Below are 18336 nucleotides of genomic sequence, written 5' to 3'. Positions count from 1 at the left end.
CAGCTCCGCCCCTGCCCCCTCAGTGATCACACCTCAGCCAGGAGACCTCCTGGAGCCCTAAATTCCTCATCAGTAAAATAGTTATAATAGTCACAAACTCACATAGTTACCATGAGGATAAGATGTGATTAACACAAGTGAAAGTAGTTCTGAGCACAAATAAACTATATTGAACATTTAGTGTCTGCTGGGTGATCTACTACTGCTGCTGTGATTACAATGATCACTGGTCCCATTTTTGAGATAAGGACACTGAGGCTCTAAAACGCCAGTGATGCCCTCAGTCCCCCCCCCAGTTAGGAAGTAGGGGTGCTGCTTCTTGGGCCCCGGGGCTTTGCCACAGTGCCAGATGACCTCAGCAGCAAACCCTTTAGATGTCAGGTGTGATTAATCACAACACTCATTTCCAGTTGCCATAGCGCCTTTTGTCTTGAGGGATATGGGAACCAAACCCTCCATTGGAGAATGCCGCAGCTTCTGGGGTGAAGAGTGCTGACAATGGCACCCACCGACCAAGTGAAGCAGCAAAGCCCCTCAGCAGAAACCCTCACCCCGGAGTCCTCATCAGGTCCAGCTCCCCTTCTGTGCAGAAAAGTAACTTCCTCCTTTCTCGGTTTCTTTTGTTGGGCTGTGGTCATATTTCTACAACAGCATTTCTGGAAACTGGACGGCTCCCTAGAGTGTCCAGTAGGACTGTGGTTTGTGTTTCTTCACTGTCTCTGGTGGCCCCCAGTCCCAGTGAGGGGCGTCTGAAGGGATCTCTGCTAAGCCACGTCATTCCCCAAATCAGACTTGACCCTATTCATGCCAAAGAGCAGGCAAGCGGCACGTATAGCAGGGGAAGGTACTGGACCGGTTGTAGAACCTGCAGGTGGTGGTAGGTGAGCACAGCTCCAGCTGACTCTAGGTGGCAGGGGGTGGGCACTCACCGATGGCAAAGAAGGCCACAGCCTGTCTGCAGTGTCCCCCCTTTCTTTGAATGGCCCTGTTGATAGGCACATGAATATTTAACCCCGTGTGATTTTTGAGGCCACTGATGAAAGCACATGGTTGATTTCGGTGAATGACCATCATGTGACTGAATTTTGCCTTCAAGTAAAGACAGAGAGGCTGGAAGTGCAGGCGGTGGCTCTACGCCCCATGCATTGGGCTTTCTGAAATAACCGTTTCACAGGGCTGCAGGCGGTAGCTTAGGAGAGTGAAAATGGGGCGTGAGGACAGATGGCAGGATGCCTGACCTTGGGGCCCTGGAGAGCAGCGGGAGAGGAGTGTTGGGGTGCTCAGTCAGAGGGCAGGATGGGCAGCAGTCTCAGGCAAGCGGGCTGCCAGTTCTCCTCTTCCTTCCCTGGGTGGGGGCAGGTGCGGGTGGTGGGGGTGGCAGGGGCTCTGGGTAGCGCGTCTGCCCCTCCCAGTTCGTAAAGTGGGTTTCCCTCGGTTCCCCTGGGTGATTCTCTCAGCTCCTGGGGAGGCTTGAATTAGTGGCATCCCAATTTGGCAGACGAGGAAACCAAAGCCCAGGACAAAAATGACTCACCCGAGACCACCCTGCTGGCTAAGGAGCAGAGCCAGGACTGAGATACAGGTTTCCTGACCCCAACGCACTCATGTGGAGTCAAGTAGGTGAATTTTCCTATTGTCTCTTAGGGGACAGCAATCTGGTGGGGAGTCTCCAGCGCCCCAAAGGGAGCTCTGAAGGTAGTAAAGGTGTTCCCCGAAGCTGCCGATTTCATTGTTCTTATGGAAGGTTTGTGTCTTCTCTGAGCAGTTCTGGTTGTGCTTAATTTAATTTTATTTGCAACGGAGCATTTTCACAGCCCCCTAGCAAAACTGTGTGTAATTACAGAGTGTAATGATGTAGGACTCCCTGAAAATCCTCACAGCAGTCCCTTCCTTGGGAAGGCAAAATTTCCTGAATGAAGTAGCCCACTGCTTCTTCATCAAAACACCCCCCCCCCAATTAGGTCACATTAAGGATGCAAAGCCCGTAAAATTGGATTGTTTAAAAATAATGAAACTTGAAGCAGCAAAGAAAAAAAATTTTAACAATTAAAGATTTTCAGAGGGTGATTAAGAGAAGATTTCCTTCCAGTTCAAGCTGATTAAAATGCCACCGAGGGAAAAAGAGGCTGGGAAGGAATGACAGGGGCACCTTTACCCCTAGAACGTGGGTGAGACCGTGGGGAGCCCAAGACAGAGTGAGTTGTGGAGAGCCAGTCTCAGAAGCCTAGAGTGTGCCAACCATCGAGTGTGCCACCATAGAGTGTGCCACCAGTTATGGTGAGATTATGGGTTGAAATATGGGTGCCAATTTTTGAAAGAAGCCTTTGGGGCTTCTTTGAAACATGCCATTGGGGCTCTCTGCTTTAAACACTGGGAAAAATCAATGAAGTGCACCCATCATGCCCAGCCTGGATCCATCACGCCAGCCACCACCCCCTCGGTCCTGTCTGACCCCCAGGCACAGCCATCATTGTAACCCGCCCTGCATCACATCACGGTGGCATCTGGTTGGTCTCTTGTCTCCTTGGATGTCAAGCTCAGGATCAGAGAGAGGGAACCTTCCTCACGGCTCTGCTCTGCTCCGGCAGCTTCTGAAAAGCTCTCTAGGAGGCCCCAGAAATCAGCCCCATGAATGCTGAATGCAGAAGAATGGGGGCAGGCCTGCTGCTCAGAGAAGGACTTCACTTTCTAGCTGAGGTTCCTCCCGATTGGGAAGTCCCCTCCTCGCCGTCTGTGCAAGATTGTTCTGGGTCTCAGCAGTGTTTTTATTCAATCACACATCCATTCACTCGTTCACTCTTTGTGGAGGGGGTTCTCTGCGCAGACTCTGTGGGTACAGCTCTGCGTCCTGCATGCACCTACCTTCTAGAGGGAAAGACAGACCATGGACAAGGGGAAAAATGCATAATTTCAGGCCGCGATCGGTGTACAGAAGAAAGGGAGCAGGGATGATGTGGGCGAGGCTGGGCTCCAAGTTTGAGAGGCCTGGGAGGAAGGAGTGACTGGGGCCAGGAGAGGACCCCAAGAGGGTTTGCTGCAGGGGAGCACAGGCGTGTCCATAGTTAGGGTTTCCTTCGCCGGTGGCAAACCCCACATGTTTCCTGGCCCAGTAGCCCCTAGGGCTGGCGGTGAGCAGTGGCTGGGGAGCGCAATCCCTCCTCTGAATCAAGCTCTTGGCTGGGACGGCAGTGCTGCTCATCCCTGGGGGGTGGGATCAGGGGGACAGGCCATTCAAGGAGGCCCGGGCCTCTGGGAAGCAAAACACAGCCTTAGCGACATTTCGTAGGTAGCAGGGCCTTTCCAGACCAGTGTACCCCAGGGCATCCCCTGGGTACAGCCAGGGGGAAAGTCCAGGTGGGAGCTGGTGCTCTGCTGCTGCTGCTCCCAGGTGTGGCTGGGCTGTTGCCGGGGCCCCAACGTGCATGTGAACCTCTGAGGCCCTTGCAGAGCTGTCTGGGCCTCAGAGAACTAGGTGCAGGTGGGCGGGATGGGATTGGCTCCATTCCTATCGCACAGGGGAGGAAACTGAGGCTCAGACACCTGCCTGGTGTCCAGCTAGGACCCAGCAGGTATTAGGGTTGAGTCCAGAGTTTATTCTCCTACAGTTCTGGAGGCCAGAAGTTTGAAATCAGTATGACTGGGCCCAAACCAAGGTGTTGTCAGGACAATTTTCCAGGCTCTAGAGGAGAATTCTGTTCCTTGCCTTGTCCGGCTTTGAGTGGCTGCCACCATTCCCTGGCTTGTGGTCACGTCACTCCCATCTTCAAGGCCAGTGTCTCTCTGCTCAGTCTTCATATTGTCATCTCAAGTGTATAAAATCCCCTTCTGTCTCCCTCTTACAAGAATACATGTAATTGTATTTAGGGGTCCCTGGAATAATCCAGAATCATCTCCCTATCTCAAGATCACATCTTCAAAGACCCTTTTTCCTTACAAGGACATTTTGCAGCCTCCAGGGATGGAACCTGATGTACTTGGGGACCATTATCCAGCCCACCATACCCTCCCACACCGCGGAGGCCACGATGTCAGAAACATCTTCCAGCTCCGCCTCCGCTTTGAGCTTAGGCTGATTTCCCCAGCAGCCATCCAGTCCTATTGGGTTAGGGCCTACCTCAATGACCTTATTTATTTATTTATTTATTTATTTATTTATTTATTTATTTATTTATTTTTTTATGATAGTCAGAGAGAGAGAGAGAGAGAGAGAGAGGCAGAGACACAGGCAGAGGGAGAAGCAGGCTCCATGCACCAGGAGCCCGATGTGGGATTTGATCCCGGGTCTCCAGGATCGTGCCCTGGGCCAAAGGCAGGCGCCTAACCGCTGCGCCACCCAGGGATCCCTCAATGACCTCATTTAAAGTTAAGTCTAGACCTATCTCCAAACACAGTCCCCTTCTGAGATCCTACAGGTTAGGACTTTGGCACATGAATTTGAGGGGTAACAATTCAGCCCATAACATGACCTCGCATGCCCTTCCCTTACCCGTGTGCATTTTCCCACTTGTCCTTCAAGGCTCAGTTCCATTGGGGCACCTCCTCTGTAAAGCTCTCCTAGAATTCCTCAGTAGAGGTCTTCATGGCAGGTTGCTGTTCACACTGCTGACACAGGTCCCGCAGTGCATCTCACAGCTGCTCACAAGCCCTCAGGGCCTGGGGCCCCTTCCCCTTGGCCTTACCTCAGGGCTCCTGGCTCAGGGTCTAGTATGGAGGACACGCTCGCTAGACATTTGCCAAACAAAATAAAATGCCAGATCCTCTCCTCTAGACTCCACACTCTGGGGTCTCTCTCCTTCTTGACTATGGTTCTGGGTGGGAGTTCTGTACACCTTCCAGTCTCTGGTGCACCCCTGAGAACCTCCAGCTTCAGCATGGGTCATGGGGTATCAGAGCTACCAAACAGAACATTTTAGGGAACATGCCATCTTGTCTATTGCCTGCTTCCATATTGGAGGCACTCTGATTTATGGATGATTCTGCTTAATACAGAATTAATTACTACAGTGCTTCAGTTTAATTGTTCTCAAAGAAGGGACACAGTGACATGTGATGATTCAGAAGGCTCTGGAGGGCATGGCAGCCCTGCAGGGCCACCACAATGCTCCATGGTTATCACAGAAGCCACGTTGAGTGGCCTTTGGTACTCACGGTCATGCTTGGCAGGGGCAAGGCCGGCTAAGTCCCATTTCCCTGTAGCACTTAGACTCCTTACCCACAGCCTTAGCCCACCTCTTCTCCCCACATTTAGCAGACAGTGACCTGGCTCTGCTTCTACATCCTGAGTGACCTCAGGCCAGCCTAACCTCCCTGTGCCTGGAACATCTTCCAAACAGATCATCACACTTGTCCTGAGTCTCTCCTGGGCTTCTTGTGAGGGTTCAAGGAGCTAACATATGCAAAAGAGCTTTGAAAACAGTGGTTTGAGTATGTGATTCAAGATCATGATTGGGAGTACCTGGAGGGCAAAGTTGGTTAAACGTCTGACTCTTGGTTTCAGCTCAAGTCATGATCTCAGGGTGGTGAGGTCGAGCCCCACGTGGGGCTCTGTGCTCAGCATGGAGTCTGCTTGGGGTTTTCTCTCTTCCTCTCTCTCTCTCTGCCCCCCGCACACGTGCTCTTTCTCTCTCTCTCTGAATAAATAAAATATTTTTAAAAAATCATCATAATTGTGAGAAATCCCCACATAACCCGTGCCCAAACCCCAGAGACCTGCGAGCTGCAGGAGAGAATCCTGCCCTCAGAGCCAGGGCACCAGGCTGCAGAAAGACACACCTCAGACTCACAGCCTCTGTGCCCACTTGCTCAGTCCATCCCGAGACAAGGGCTGGACCAGGCAAGAAGGACCCCCTGTCACTCACCCGGGGGCCTGGAGCAGAGCTCTGGGGTGAGGCCATCTGCATGCAAACCCGAGGACAGATGAGACATTTAAATTTTACCAGCTCTCGGTTATGAGCTTGACATAGAGAAATGGCTGCGATTCTTTTTATCAGCTGGGAGAACAGGCATTAAACGACAAAATATTACCCAGGGTCTGGATTCAGGGAGCCCACAAGTCAGATGGCCGCTTCGTGGAACGTGGGCTGGAGGCTGGGCCTGGCCTCCTGGCAGCGGCGCCTTCCCCTCCTGGTCCTGGGTAGTCACTGCTTCCCTCAACCGCTTTCTTCATCTGTCTGTTGGTGTCCACTCATTTTTTAAAAATTTTAATTCTTATTTATAGACTGACCTTAATAAACTCTCTTCAAGTACCGCAGATTTGTCACTGTCACGGATGAAAACGTTATTCATGGCAGGCTTGGTGACCGAGGACGACAGCTGCCCTTTGCGCTCCCCGCCGCGGCCCGGACTGCAGCAGCCCGGCTGGGGACAGGCCCGCGGTCGATGGGGCCGGGGTCAGCCGGGGTGGCCCGTCATTAACCGGCGCCCTTCCCAGCCGCACACCAACCCAGCCCGCCTGCAGGTGGAGTGTTCTGCTCCCGCCCTGGTGAGCCAACCCCACCGAGCAGGTGCACCGAACACCCACAGCAGCGGCCCTGGCCTATTTGCCTAAAATAAAGACAAATAAATGGGAAGGGGAGGCAGCCAGTGAAGAAGAATGAATCTGATGATGCCCAGGGGTGAGGAGCCAACGGGGAGCATGGGGAATGATCTGGGCCAGGTTCGGGGTGTGCGATGTGGGACACCTAAACCTTCTCCCACGAGCTGCCACAGCCAAACTGTCCTGGCCTTAAATGACAGGAACTCCTAGGGGTGTCTGGCTGGGTCAGTCGGAAGAGCATGCAATGTTTAATCTCCAGGTCATGAGTTTGAGCCCCACATTGGGTGTGGAGATTACTAAAAAAAAAAAAAAAAAAAAAAAAAAAAAAGAAACGTATAAAAAGAGAAAGAAAGAAAGAGAAAGAAAGAAAGAAAGAAAGAAAGAAAGAAAGAACGAAAGAAAACTCCTAAAGAAAGATTTGAGGCTTGGATCCTGCTGACCAGGTCAGGGACAATGTATGCTTCAGGCCCAGCGCCCAGGGCCCACGGAATGTTCTCATGTCATTTCAAACCAGAAGCGGAAGCAAAAACATTAACAGAACAGTAAAAACTACATAGTCGTGGATCCAGCCTAGATTTTATTTGTCTTGATACCAATGTAGTCAAAAAATATAATAAAAAAATATATATACTATATACTTATAGACATATGTTTTTATATATTTAAAATTATTTATACATAATGGAGGAAGCAGCCTACAAAATCAAAGGCACCTATGCTTTTGCATGACCCATGAAAGTGCAAATGCAGCCACTGGTCCAAGCCCCGGGTTCCAAACTACATCTACACTCCTCTTCCCATAGGGCGACCCGTGATCTCATTAAAAGGCATCCCCAGCTTTGCGGCCTTCTCTTGTTCCCCGAGATAAATGTTCCAAAGATGCTGGCTCGGCAGGGTAGGAAAACGTTGCGTCAAATTGTAAATCAAGGCTGCTCCCATTAGCCTAAGGATCAGATATTCCTCTTTTTATTTTTTTTTTTTAAGATTTTATTTATTTATTTGAGAGAGAGCGCGAGAGAGCGAATGAGCTGGGGGAGTGGCAGAGGCCGACTTCCCGCTGAGCAAGGATGCGTCCGCAGGGCTCGATCCCACCACCACCCGAACCGAGCCGGAGGCAGACCCCTAACCCGCTGAGCCACCCGGGCGCCCCGAGATCAGACATGTCTATGTGAGGTGTCAGGCACCTTCGTAACGTGCCGGTCACCAGTCGGACTGAGTGCGGAACCGGCTGAATCCTTCCTGCTGCCAACCTGCGTGAAATATCCACCTGTTTGCCTAGCAACTTAAAAGCTGCCGAACCGCGATTGGGCCGAGTTACCTCACACAGCCCTTATTTTCCATCTCAGCAGAGGCCTACCCTGTCACGGTGACACGACTGGGGCGTTAAAGACTCAGCCGAAGGGCTAAGGCGGTCGCGGCTTCCCCAAGCGCACGGCCACTTGGACGAGGGGAGTCCTCCCCGGCCACCACCGGGCCCGGAGCCGGCGAGGTAAATCACACCACGTCCCCATTAACGTCTCCTGTTGTTGCAGGGTGGTAATTTTGACAGCAAAATAAGCCACGAAACTGCATATGCTATTGGGTGACATGTAATTTTAACTTCATTCAGGAGCAAGACTTTTGAGACATTGTTACCTGCGGGAGCAAGCTATAAAACAAGGATGTACAAGAATGTGTCAAATAGAGGACCTTCCTAAATTACGCCGGGAGGCACAGATTAATACATTTAATATATTCTGGTCATGAGTGAAGTGCTCATAGCAGAACAGCTGCTCCTTCAGCGATATCATTCATGGGAATGAACTACAGTCGCAATGACAGCCTGGAAAAATGCCCCCACTTTTCAAACTGTACAAATGGTGGTTGGACACAGTAACTCAAAACTGGACACTTCATTTCAAGTTTAAAGCTAGTGGCCCAGCCACAAACTATTACTCCATCTTCTTTATTTGTGGTCCATGGTTTTGTACTCTTTAAGAATCAAATAAATACTGGTGTAATGGTTAGCAACTGCCAGTTCAACGAAAAATACTGCTAAATTCACCAATAAGTCTTTTTTCCACACACACAAATTTATGCCCCAAGAACAGAGCCCGCTCCTGCCACAGGGTCTGGAGAGTTTTTTAATGTAGAGGGAGACTCACTTTAGTGATAAGAGTTTAAACCTGAACTCCTTTTTCCTTCCCTCTCGCTCATAGATCTGGCGCTGGGAACAGAGGGAGGTAAACGATCAATATATGTAAGTGGAGGCACATTAACTCCAGCCACTGACTGCCAGGCAGGCACGGCCAGGGACCCTCCCCACCCCACTCCCAGCTCCACTTGGCTTCTGGAATTTCAATCGATGCTGGGAATCTTCCAGGTTGGTAGTAGCGGAGGGCATCCTTGGCGTCCACCATGCACCGGATCCTGGCCAGCATCAACACTGGACAGTATTGCTGTTGATAACAATGACTCTTGTTTTTCAGAAAGCCTTTTTTTTTTTTTTTTTTTTGCTTTTAAAAACCAGTTTTGTTGAGGTAAAATTCACATATCATACAATTCACCCGTCTAAAGTATACAGTTCAATGGGTTTTGATAAATCTGCAGATATGCGCAGCCATCACCACATTTTAGAACATTTTGTCACCTCCAAAACCACAGTGACTGTGACTCCCCATTTCCTCTCCACCCTCAGCCCTAGAGAACCACAGATCTACTTTTTGTCTCTGAAGATTTGCACATTCTGGATATTTCTTGTAAATGGGATCAGACAATGGGGTAGCACGGGTGGCTCAGCGGTTTAGCGCCACCTTGAGCCCAGGGCCTGATCCTGGAGACCTGGGATCGAGTCCCGCATCGGGCTCCCTCTGCCTCTGTCTCTGCATCTCTCTCTCTCTCTCTGTCTCTGTGTGTCTCTCGTGAATAAATAAATAAAATCTTTAAAAAAAAATGGTATCAAACAATACGCGGTCCTTTGTGACCGGCCCCTTTCACTGAGCATGTTTCCAAGGTTCATCCATGTCATAGCATGCGTCCGTACTTTATTCCTTTTTTATGGCTGAATGATGTTCTATTGCCTGGGTAGACCACATTGTATTTACCCATTCATTAGTTGATGGACCTGAGTGCCTCCCAAGCTTCCTTCCCTCGATTCCTCGCAGCTGGCCTGCTATGTGCCAGAGCGCGGCAAAGCCTGTGTTTATCCACGGCTTTGAGTTCTTGCGACATACACCAGGCACCCCACCAGGTACATTAGCTCCTGGTTCTTTGACCAAAGCATCTCCAGCCAAGGGAACCGCCTCCTCATCCTACCTGGGGCAGCAGCTCTGAATGGGACTTTCTATTCAAGGATCGTTCTTCCATGCGGGGGTTGATTCGCCTGGAGCGGGGGCAGCCTGGTGACCTGGGAGATGTCAGCCTTAGGGAGGGAGGGAGGACGGTGGGCTGCTTGTTCTTCAGAAAGGTGGCCTCAGGGGCCCCCAGGTCTAAGTGCCCCGCAGAGGTCATGCAGGGTGAACAGCTGCAGGATGCACAGATTTGGGGTTCAGCAGGGCTCCTCTCAATACCCACCCTTGGGTGAGGGGCTGGCTGTGACTCCGTCACCATTCTAAGGATAGAAATCCCATCAGAGGCCAACGGAGACCAAGGAAGGGCTGGTTCTGACAAGGAAGCAAAGCAGAGATTTGGGTACTGCCGCCCTTGCTTCTCTGTGTGCTGCATGGAGGGAGCTGAGAAACCGTGCCCTGGGCAAAGCCTGTGCGTTCCTGTCTGACGTCCATTCTCCCCCTCATCCTCTTCAGCAAAACCCTGACTACATCTAGGCATCAGGATGCCGGCTCAGAGACTACATTTCTGTGAGGGCTGGTCAGCGAGCAAACACAAAAGTTGGCAAGGACCACCAGAACCAAACTTTCATTATGAAAATCTTCCAGCATGAAGATAGAGGGAGGCACCTGGCTGGCTCAGTCCATGGAGTCTGTGAACTCTCGATCTCGGGGTTGTGACTTTGAGCCCCATGTTGGGTACAGAGATTACTTTAAAGAAACAAATCTTAAAAGAAAGGAAAGAAAAGTAGAGGGACTAGGGTAATGGACATCCATATATACCCATTACCCAGATTCAATAGGTGCTAATAGTTTGCTATATTTGCCTCTTTTTTTTTTTTCAAAGTGATTAAATATAATTATAGACATGGGGCACCTGGCTGGCAGGTGGAGCATGCAGCTCTTGATCTTGGGGTTGTGAGTTCAAGCTTCACGTTGGGTGTAAAGCCTACTTAAAAAATTATAGATCCCAATGACACTTTACATGCAAATATTTTAGGATGCATCTCCAAAAAAAGGATATTTTCTTTTTCTCTTTTTTTTTTTTTGATATTTTCTTATATAACCACAATACCTATCACATCTAGTAAAATAAACAATGATTCCTTGTTATCATCAAGGAATCAGCCCATATTTCAGTTAGGATATCTATTTAAAAGAGGCTGACTCTGATGGGAGACAGGTGTCTTTTTGATCCTTCTCCCTCTATCTTTCTGCTTTTCTAAGTCCCAAACATGAAGGCTGGCGCTCCAGCAGCCATGTTGTGACTCTGAAGTCAACTGGAGGAGAAGCCAGGGGTAAAGTACCAGAAAGTGGAAGGAGGAAAGGGTAGATTGCCAGATTAGCAAAACCAAACAAAAAACAAAAGCAAAGGAACAAGCAAATACACTAGCAAAAACCTATAAAATACCAGTTTAATTTGAATTATTCATTGTTTATCTGAAATTCAAATTTAACTGGGCAGGCATCCTGCATTTTGTATGGCTACTGCGTAACGGACCTGTGTTCTTGGTGCCTATAGAGCTGCCACAAAAGCACTAGACTGTTGACCTTCTTGTCCTTGCATCTTATTTAATTAATTAATTTAATGAGCATCTATTTAAGCACCTAGGATGCACTAGGTCTCAGGCAAAACCCTGTGGACACAGGCAACTGAGCACATAGGACTTACAATCTAGCGCGTAATACAGATATTAAGGCAAATGCCCAGGTACCATGAGATGAGCAATAAAAAGGGGCGTGGGATTCTCTCCTCCCCCATACTCATCCATACTGATTACTCCCAGGTCCCTGGTTTGTTTCCCACCTCTGGTTTCTGCCCCTCATTCTGGGATGTTCTCTTTCCATACAGCTGCTCCTTTCACTTCATTCGTTCATTCCTTCATTCGGCAAACTGGTGAAGCACCTGCTGTGCCATGTTCTGGGAAACAGAGGGCCCTGGCCTCTGGGGCTCACAGGCTGACTGCCTGTTGACAGTCTTCCACTGAGGTACGATGAGGCCAAGCAGACGAGGTCGCCGCACCCTGTGACTGGTCCCAGCCCCGGCCCCTCCTCTTCTCTCCGTGGGGAGCTGGCCAGATCCAGGAGGTTTTCAGGTCTCCCCAGGGTACACAGAGCCCTGCCAGGGAACCAGACACCGTTTGCCTGCCTCTGGTTACACCACAGTCACATCCTGAACCTACTTGAGCAAAAGCCCAAATCTGGGCGTGTGAGTCGCCTGGTTGAGTGTTGTTGGCCCTGAGTACTACATAATTCTCTGCAAAATGAGGCTGGAAGGCCCTGAGTTGGCACATTCTCCAGTCTCCTCTGCCATTTTTGGAGCCTTCCAGGCCAATGCTGGAAGGGATCTTCGCTGTGATCTGGTTCAACCATCTACTTAACTGATGAATAAACAGAGCCACCAATGGGAAAGAATTTGCCCAAGGTCACATCCTGCAGCCTGGTCCAGCTCAGCTCAGCAGGAGCCCAATTTCCCTGTCTTCCCATGTACCCGCACATTACACCCAGTGAGCTGTATATATATATATATATATATTTAAAGATACCATCCATTTATGAGAGAGAAAGAGAGCCCACAAGCAGGCGTGGGGAGGGGCAGAGGGAGAAGGAGAAACAGGCTCCCCGCTGAGCAGGGAGCCTGGATACTCTAGGATCATGACCCAAGCCAAAGGCAGAGGCTTAGCTGACTGAGCCCCCCAGGGAATCCCCCACCGCCCTGTGAGCATTGCAGCCCACTGTTTGGGGCACCCCATCAGCGGTCGGGTCCCCTTACGCACGTCCAGCCCTCTCAGGCAGCTCAGCGTGGTGACTGTCCGGAAGCATCTGCCACCTTAAAGGACGCAGGCTGTGGCTCCGGAGCTGGCTGACTTTAGGAGGGGCCCCTGGCAGAGAGCCAGGGCATCCTTGACCCCTGCCCCCGGGGCCGGGGAAGAACCCCTTTCCAGCCTTATCTTCCTTTCCTTTCCCTGGGACTTGTCCTCCAACCCAGCTGTGGCCAAGGCCGCTTCTGCTGAGTGAGGGGGGAGGCAGATTTGGGGTTGCAGGCTCCTGGGGGCAGAGTATTCCAGGGCAGGCCGGGAGAGCGCGGGGTGGGTGCGGCTGCTTCCCTGGGCTGCGGGGAAAGGTGAGGACCAGGTGGCAAGGTTTCCTGGAGGGCAGCCCTGGCCCGGGGCTCAGAGGCCTCTAAAGACCTGCCCGACAGTCCCTGATCTCCGGACGAGGCCAGAGAGGACAAGCACCCACAGACGGCACACAGCAGGGAACCCCAAGCTCCTGCCTCCCCCCTTCTCGGCCTGGGCTCCACCTTGGCCCCGAGCCCCGGGCCCTCGGGGAGCACCAGCACCCCGCAGCCAGCCAGGCCATCGGAGGCGGCCCGTCTTCCCCGGCGCGTGGGGCATTACCCTTCATGGACTCAAAGGTTAGGTGCCGATTCCACCTTGCGGCTGGTGATGAAGAACACGGAAGACAAATGGAGGCTGCTCCCACTCCCAGGATGCTAATCCCGCTAACCAGTGGACCAGGAAATGGCCGGTCATCTGCGCCGGCAGGACTCCGGAGGCCGCCTCCAAGCGCACTTGTCTTTAACAAGCGGGCCCCCCATCCAGGGTCCCCGGAGCCCCTCTGCAGAGCCGCGGCAGGAGGCCCGGGGCGAGTGACCTCAGTGTGGACCTTCGAGGGGACCCCAGGCGGCCCCGGGCCCCCGCACAGCCCCCCTGCTCCTGTGCCCCTGTGCCCCCCTCCCAGGGCGGTGGCCGGGACCAGGGGGCCAGGGGGTGACGGGGCTGCATCCAGGGCCGCGAGGCTCCTGGAAAAGACCAGAATTGCCATTGCCCAGCCTCAGCCCAGCGGTGGCCCCTGTCACCAGCTCCGGGGGCAGCAAGGCCACCCTGTCCTTGCATATCTGTTTTCAGACAGTGCCGTGTGCCTGACGCCGAGCGGCTCCGTTCACTGTCCCTGCTGCCCCAGGACTGTGGGCTCGAGCCCAGTCCCTCTGGGCCCCTTCCTTCCTCCTCCTCCTCCTTTTCTTCCTCCTCTTCCTCCTCCTCCTCCTCCTCCTCCTTCTTCTTCTTCTTTTTCTTCTTTTTAAGATTTTATTTATTTATTAGAGAGAGTGAGCAAGAAGAGTGGGGTGGGGGTGGAGGGCAGAGGGAGAAGCAGGCTCCTTGCTGAGTGGGGAGCCTAGACACGGGGCTCGATCCCTGGACCCTGAGATCATGACCTGAGCTGAGGTCAGATGCTCGGCCGACAGAGTCACCCAGGCGCCCGTCTTCCCTTCTGACCCCGTCACAGAGGTTTGCGCTGAGCCACCCGTGGGAGGCCCCCCAGGCTGGGAAAGCCCTCCCTGCCAAGCCCGCACGGCCCGCAGAGCCTGCCCCCCGGGACCCTGGGGACGAAAGCTCGGGGTGCTGGTTCTGCTGTGTGTGCTTCCCCGATCACTCTGGGCAAAGGCACGTAGAGAAAGGAGCTCCGCAGCTCCTGATGTGAGAATGTACGCCTCTTGTCCGGGGATCCCGAGGGATCACCCGGGGTACGCGAGGGCCATGTCATCTTAGGAAAACTGGTGCTCGAAAGAGGCAATCTTAAATGGAGCTGCTTCAAACCAGGAACTCCTTTACTGGCAATCGTGGTAACAGAAGAGGCTTAGAGGTGGAATTCATCTTAAAAACTTGAATATAAGATTTAAAATTTGTATGATGACTTATTAAAATAAATGTATCTTGTTTTTCAAATCAGGGCTGTAATTGCATCTATAATCTTAGACGGAGCAAAGAATGAACCCAATGTCGATTGGGGGATGTACATTTTCAGCACAAAATTGTGTGATGCCTTACTCTGTACGCCTTTCTTTGTGGGTGATTTTCACAGCGTGGTCTTACAAAGGGTCGTTTTTGCGAAATTATCCAAAGGCTTCGTGCATCTTCATGAGCGCATGTCTTAATCCCTGACACTCCGATCGTTCTTCTTGGGCTGTGCCCACACCCTTGCCTATTTTTCTCTTCAAATCAAGAATGGCTAGATCCTCCTCCGCCAAGGGCCTTGCATTCGAACGCTTCCCCGGCACCGTTTTCACGACTCCATGAAATCCTGCAACATCGTCACAGGTTGCAATCGATTTATACTTTGCAATTAATTGATAGATGTGGGTTTGCACAGGTGAGCATAGGTGGACACTTGAGCTCAGCGGGAGGGGAGGTGGGGCACGGGTGGGCACGACTTTTACAGGTGGTCTGTTCCTTAGCGAACAGTGTGGTGATCACTTCCGCTGCCCCAAGGAAGCTACGTGACCTAGAGAGAGACTCAGGTACCGAATCCTAGGATAATGAGGACCTATGTGTGGTGGTTCTCCTTTTCTGTATCCAGATCCTTTTCCAGACAAAAGGTAGGGGGTGGGGGCAACATGCTTCATCCTGTCTTATCTCTGCTGGTCCTTTATGGACCATATCTGAGATGCATCCTGAGAGAGGATAGGATTGTGACTCTGAAAAGGATCAGGCCAGGGCTAAACAGCAGAGCTCTATCAAAGAGAGCTCCACACCTGTCTGGGACCTCCTCCGATTGGGTTCTGGCAGTCTTCTCACCCTTGGACAGGGCATAGGCCTCCATCTGAGATGATGCTTCCTGCATCATTGTCTGGGGGCGACAGGCGGCGGGACTCAAGGACTCGAGGAGGCAATGAGGAGTACTTTGGGAAACTCACTTCCCTTAACACCAGTGGTCTTCCTGGCCATAAGTAATAATAGCAATAAATAAAATTTACTGAGTGCGTACTATGTGCCAGGTACTGCAGTAACCACTTTGCAAGTTTTATCTTAGTTAACACTAACTCTACATTCAGTCGCACCCCTATTTTACAGTGGAGGAAATAAAGGCATAAAGAGAGGATTTGAGTGGCAAATTGCAAATTGAGGTTTGAACCCAGGCAGTCTGACTCTAGATCTCATACTCTTGGTTAACATCATCGTACTGGGAAGTAACTCTGTTCTTCTCTTCTGCATTTGAATAATGTGGGGTGGGGGGCAGAACTGAGGTGTTGGGATTGTCTAGCCCTGCACCCTCATTTGATAAACGCAGCCTCCGACACCCAGAGCAAAGTGCAAATAAAAACCCAGGGTCTCCTGAACTAGTAAGTGTACTTTATATTTAATCATGAATCCATTTTGAAAAGTCTACGCGCAAGTCAAGAAACAGTCTGTCTTTTAGGAAAGGAGCCCCCAGAAAAGCTATTGTCACCCAGTCTCAACAGGATGGGAAATATTTTCTTGATGCCTCGTTTCTGGACACTAATAAAATAATTAGGTTGAACATGCTCCATGCAGGCTTTCCCCTACCAGCGAGCTCTTTCACAGCCACTGAAAAGTCACTTTTTGGGGGGCTCATTATCCCTCAAGATCTCGTGCTGCTCATTTGCATATGAAAGAGGAAGTTCATAAAAGCCCTTTCTTATTTTCTAACACGAGTTCAAATCAGGGGCCATTATCACCCTATAGAAAGACCCAAATGGCATATGGATCATTCTGGAGAAGGGTGAGCTCCTTTTAAGAGAATTGTTTTAGTTTTTGCAGGAAATTAATCAGAGGGATGGGCTTTGTGGAGCGGGAGCAAATCTAATCTGTCCTTTGTTCGAATTTGCCTTGCTCCAATTCCTAGCAATTGTAGACAACATGCTCTTTTGTTCAGGAGACACTTGTTACATGCATAATTAGAGACTGCAGTAGCTGTGTTTAAAGAAAAACTGTTTTCCAATGTAATGTGTGATCTTGATAATAGTATTTTCATCAAAGGTAGCAATTACATTCATTAAGCTGGGACTGGCGTGGCGGCAAGGAAATTAAGTGGAAAGCGAATAGAAAGCTCCCCTCCCCCCTTTGTTATCTCCTTCTCTTTATAAGTTGAAATGCACCATGGTGAGCTGGGACTGAGAAATACATAGTGAATATAAAAAAATAAAGTCCTCCTTAACCTTTCTGAATAATGACCCTGCAGATATCCTAGGGACGGCAACTGTAGATGCACTTTTCAAATTAAAGGGCTTTATTCTACCTTAATTTCCTATGCAAGTTTTAAACGAGCTCAACATATGATTCAGGTCTTCAAAGGCTGCAGGGCTCTTTAGGATTAATTCACTGTTCTTTGCACCCATAAATTAATAGTTTTGTGTTCTCGAAAAACCCACAACAGGGCATACATCAACCAGTTTAGGAAAGAAACAGGGCCATTTGCCTCTTTTTAATTAACTATTCATTTAGGCTTCCTTACACTTTACTTTTAAGGATTGCTGTAAATGAAGTCCACATATCGAGGTGGGATGCACGGCAGGGGAAGGGAGCCCCCCCAGCCAGGTTCCAGAATCTCACTGTGTTGCTGCGAGAAATTTATTCTGGAAAAGACAAAAAAAAAAAAAATGTGCGTGTGTGTTTGAGTGCGTGTATGTGTGTGTGTCTCCACAGATGCTCTGTGTCCTTCCCCCCCAACCCATCCCCGATTAAAAGTCCTGCTTGAAAAATGTCCTTGCAATGCCTCAAAGGGCTTTGATGATTTCAATTTTATTCAACAGAGCACAATGATAGCCAGACATTTCTGGGCAAAAGTAGATGGAAATATGCCACCTCCTATCAGCACCCCAGCTCTGGCCAATGTTTGACCTGAAAAGCTTTCTGAGAAAATGAAACCAGTCCACAAAAATCAATTGGGGACCCCTATTTCTTGTGATTGGACACGCACAGCTCTGCGGCAAGAATCATTATCTCTAAATTGATTGACCCAAATGTCATGCAGATCATCTTGGAGCGGAAGCCAAAGTGCTTGAACAGGCTCCGCATTTTCTGCTGGCTGCACAGCCAGATGCGGCAGTGGCCTTCATGCCCAACCTCTAACCAAGCGGGTCAGGGTACTTCATCCTTGGCTGAGGGACTTGCTATAATTTGGGAGAAAGTGGGACTTCAGAAGTTTTCAACTGTACTTTCTGACCTGCTCGTTAGCAGCTGGTTTGACTTTATGAGGCAGGAGGAGCCAGGAGACGGGCTCGCGTTCCAGCGGGTAGTAAGAGCTAACCTTTTGCAGAATGGCCTGCTATAGGCCGGCCGCTGGGCTAGGGGCTTACGTGCACTGTATACCTTCTTCCTGACAGTAAGCTTTCGAGCATAATTTCCATTTTGCTGCTCAGAAAACAAAACGTTAAAAAGAAAGAAGAAAGAAAGAAAGAAGAAAGAAAGAAAGAAAGAAAGAAAGAAAGAAAGAAAGAAAGAAAGAAAGAAAGAAAGAAAGAAAGAAAGAAAGAAAGAAAAAGAAAACAAAACATTAGGGGAGTCAACTAAGCCGTCCCAGTTGTACAATTAAGTTGGGGAGCGACATCCATACCCCGCCAGGCTGCTATCAGGGTCCGAGCTCTTGGTCATCCCTGAGCGATCACGGGAGCACAGGCCTTCACCTACCCCTCTGGGCTCAGGTCCCCTCGATGTGAACGAGAGGGGAATCACTGCCACGTCCCCAGCATCC

The sequence above is a fragment of the Canis lupus genome, chromosome 28, assembly GCF_011100685.1.
Source record: "Canis lupus familiaris isolate Mischka breed German Shepherd chromosome 28, alternate assembly UU_Cfam_GSD_1.0, whole genome shotgun sequence".
Lineage (NCBI taxonomy): Eukaryota > Metazoa > Chordata > Mammalia > Carnivora > Canidae > Canis > Canis lupus.
The sequence above is the reverse complement of the archived record's forward strand: the minus strand, read 5'-3'. Positions refer to the sequence as shown.